Source organism: Cryptomeria japonica, chromosome 5, assembly GCF_030272615.1.
Source record: "Cryptomeria japonica chromosome 5, Sugi_1.0, whole genome shotgun sequence".
In the NCBI taxonomy this organism is placed as follows: Eukaryota; Viridiplantae; Streptophyta; class Pinopsida; order Cupressales; family Cupressaceae; genus Cryptomeria; species Cryptomeria japonica.
The window spans coordinates 233,567,800-233,571,910 of NC_081409.1; positions in this window are offsets into that span (position 1 = coordinate 233,567,800).

The following is a 4,111-nucleotide window of genomic DNA, read 5'->3' on the forward strand; positions in this document are numbered from 1 at the left end:
TATTGAATCGCTTTGGGTCATATTGTGTCCTAAGGGGTCCTGTGGTGTCCAAAGACACCATATGACTCCTATGGACACCATATGACCCCTAACGACACCATAGGACCCCTTAAGACACCAAATCATGTCTTTAGGGGTCATATTGTGTCTTAAGGGGTCCTATGGTGTCCCAAGACACCATATGACCCCTAACGACACCATAGGACCCCATCCTCTCTCTCTCTCTCTCTCTCCTTCTCTCTCTCTCTCTCTCCCCACCTCTCTCTCTCTCTCTCCTCCTCTCTATCTCTCTCTCTCTCTCTCTCTCTCTCTCTCTCTCTCTCTCTCTCTCTCTCTCTCTCTCCTCTCTCTCTCTCTATGACTACTAAAATTCGATATCCGATTTCTACAATGTGGTAGATTACAAATAAATGGCGGCAGCGGGAATTTTTTTTGGGGACCACAAATTTTGTACTAAAATTGGATATCGAATAAAATCCGATATCTAATTTTTGTACAAAAAATCAAGAAAAAAAGGGTTTGTGGGCCATTCTATAGATTCCAACGGCCCACAGTTTGCATATTCTATTTTTTGTCGAGGATCACGGGTTTTCAGACAGCTAGAGACAAATTTGTGCTTTTGGGAGATTCTAAAAGTGAAAACTTACATTGTCAATCACAAAGGCACATGTGTGGAGGGAAATGGGGAGTAGTAGTCGTCGGAAGTCTAAACGCAAAAGAAAACTTTCAAATGACCAAATTGAAGTGTATAGAGAAAGAGATAGAGAATGTCACAGGAGGAGAAGACAAGGTATGTTAAATATTTCTAATGTTACTTCAGCTAAAGAGGAAATTGAATTTGAAAATATGCCATAAGTTATTGAAAATGAAAATGTATATTTTGAAAGTGAAAATATTGAAAATTTTGAAAATGTTGAAAGTGATAATGAAAATGCTCAACATGTGGAAAATTTTGACATAGGAGGTGAAAATGTGGAAAACTTTAATGTTGAAGGTGGAATTTCTCAACCAAGTGAACCATATGTAACACCTAATTACTTTATAAATGAAGACCCTCTCATGGATGAAAGACAAATTCCAAATCCAAGACCTTCAAGAACCCCAAAATGGTTATTTGAAATCGATGAGAACATTATTGCGAATCTTGAAGGCAAGAGGTCAACAAGAATCGTTCAACTGTGGGCTACACAACTTTTCAACCAAAATTTTAGCAATAAGACATTGACCGAGCAATGCCAACTCTTTGTTCAATTGCTAAAGATGATAAAGATGAGACCATTGCTAAAGAAATTGAAGATTCGTATGAATAAGAAGATGGAGAGAAATTCTATTATTGCAAAAAATCTATTTGACGCTCTCAATTCTATTGGAAAGAATACCAAAGAAAGAGATAAGAGAGCTGCTCGAAGAGTGATTACAACCTCCTTAGTAAGCTATCAATTGAGGAAGGCTCATCAAATGAGACAAACTTCTGTTGATTTTAACATAAACCGTAAAACTTTGGATAGAGCACTTACATGAAGACAAAGACTTGACGATCCACTTCAACAAGATACATGGGCATTTGGTGGGAGGCTTTGACATGTTGATAGAAAGTTGACTGACAATGTGAAGGAAGAGATTCAACAATTTTGGCACTCTAATTCTAGAGTGTCACCCAATGTAAAGGACGTTTTGAAATAAAGAATCGACAATCGAGACTGCACATCGCATCCCAAACATTTCTTGGAATCAAGCCAAACAATGTTGTACAAAATTTTTTGTGAATTACATCCAACTTTGCAAATATAACAAAGGGCCTTTGAACCTTTGAAACCATTTTATTGTGTTCCTCTTAAGATTCACAATACCTGTTGTTGCAAGTACCATGTGGAGTTTTCAATGTACCATGAACTTTTATGTCATATTCATTCTACGATACATACTAATGAAATGTTGCAGGAGTGTGGTGTAATGCTATTTCTGAGATCATCAAGAGACTTGCAAGATCTATTTTTATGCCCTAGAGATGATGGCTGCTATTTCTGTAGAAATGATTGTTTGAATGAGAAGTGCTCAAAATGCGGTGGGTTGTCAAAGTTTGTTTCATGTTTTCATGAGGGCAGCGAACATGAGTTTGGAAATAATTATGTTAAGAAAAAAAGATACAAGACAGTGAAATATACTTTGAAGAGTGGAGGTGAAGGTTCTAGATGCGAATTAGTCTCAAGAGAAGTGAGTATTGCTGATTTTATTTTGGATTTTAAGGAAAATATTTTCTACAAGTATGCAAGGCACACCCATAGGTCTCAGTGGTTGGATCAATAGTTTAGGATGTGTAAGAACTCTTTCCTGATTGGCACTATTGTATCGGTGGTTGATTTTGCAAAGAACTATACATTGCAACCACAAAATGAGGTATAGTCTCAGTACTACAATTCAGTCTAGATTGCTATTTTTGTTCACATTACATATAGACATGCTCCTGATAGTACAAAAGAGGACAGGAAGATAATCAGGGAGTATCATTTTTATATGAGTGATGATAGATCACACTCCTCTGAGTATGTGCAACATTCTTTTGAGAATTTTTTTGAGTTCTTGCATGAGAAAGATATTGCAATTGATCGACATATAATATGGTCAGATAACTATACGGGTCAATTCAAGAATGCATGTATGTTTTATTGGTTGAGTAGAATGCATGTGGAGAGGCGTATACCTCATATTTGGTGTTTTTTTGAGGCAGGGCATGGGAAGGGAGAGCATGATGGAGCAGGTGCATGTTTGAAGAGATCTCTATTTAAGGAGCAATTGAGGATTTCAGGTGCAAATTTCTTCGATGCACGTTCTATTGTTGATTGGTGTAGTTCAACATTGTCACATGGAGGTACTCTTGATTCAACAATGAGCAGATTCTTTTGGTTGGTTGAGGAGGGAACAATGGGAGATAAATTGGATTGTCAAACAATTAAAGATTCTTCAAAGATGCATTCATTTCTCAGCTCAGATGCAAGTACATGGCCCATTTGGACATGAGCGTTGGCTTGTTTTAGCCAGAGTTGTGTTTGGTGTGATTGGGATCAGTGCGAGTCAAGTGAGTGGGTTGATACGTGGGTTCCCCACTATCTAACTCCTTTATCTCAAACAATATCCTTGTCAAACGATGACATGGAAAGTTCACTTGAGTATGATCGTCTATTAGATCTTGTACAGCCAGGACATGTTTTTGCAGTTGTTGCACCGTAAGGGAATGAAGAGAGATCAGAATATTGGTTGGCATGATGTGTACAGGGAAAACAAAAGCTAACACAACCAGTGATAGATGATGATGGGTTCACATATCCTACAAGTTCAGTTGTTGTTGTGGGAACTTGGTTGTGAACATACATGATTAGAAAGAATGGCATACCTACATTTGAAGACTATGAGAGACACAAAACCATTATAATTTATTCACACCTTATTATAGCTACAAATGTCAAGTTGTTGAAGCATCAAGCAAAACCGAAGACCAAAGAGCTATGGACAGTGACTACTGTTGATCATGAAGCAATACTGAATACTCTTAAACAAAGAGATGACCCTTCAGGCACACTTGAATAGTAGGTCTTTAATGGTGCCTTATTTTTTTTATCATGCATTTCATTTCAAACAATGATCATTAAACCTTAATGTTCAAGTTTGTTACGTGTATATTAAGGATGTGTTCAAAATACAGGTCTATTGATGAACTTTTTTTTTAGAAACATGGTTTTTGTATGCACATAGCGAGTACACTCGATATAATTGGAAGGGACGTATTTTTGCAACACGACTTATTATCATGCATTTGATGAGCTTTACAATTTTTGTTATTAGACAACACTATTTGATAATTTTTTATGATATAATTATCGCATAACCTTTATGCTCATGATGGTCTTTTTTGATGATATACAACAATATCACATTATGATTTTTGCATCAACATAGTGGGTTCTGTTGATATAATTTGAAGGGACGTATTTTTATGGTATCTAATCCCACCTTTTAATTTATTATCATGCATTTGAGTTGAAGTGATTGTCATAAATCCTTTATGTTCATCCATGAATTTTATGTGTAGACTAACAATTCTTAAAAATACAGG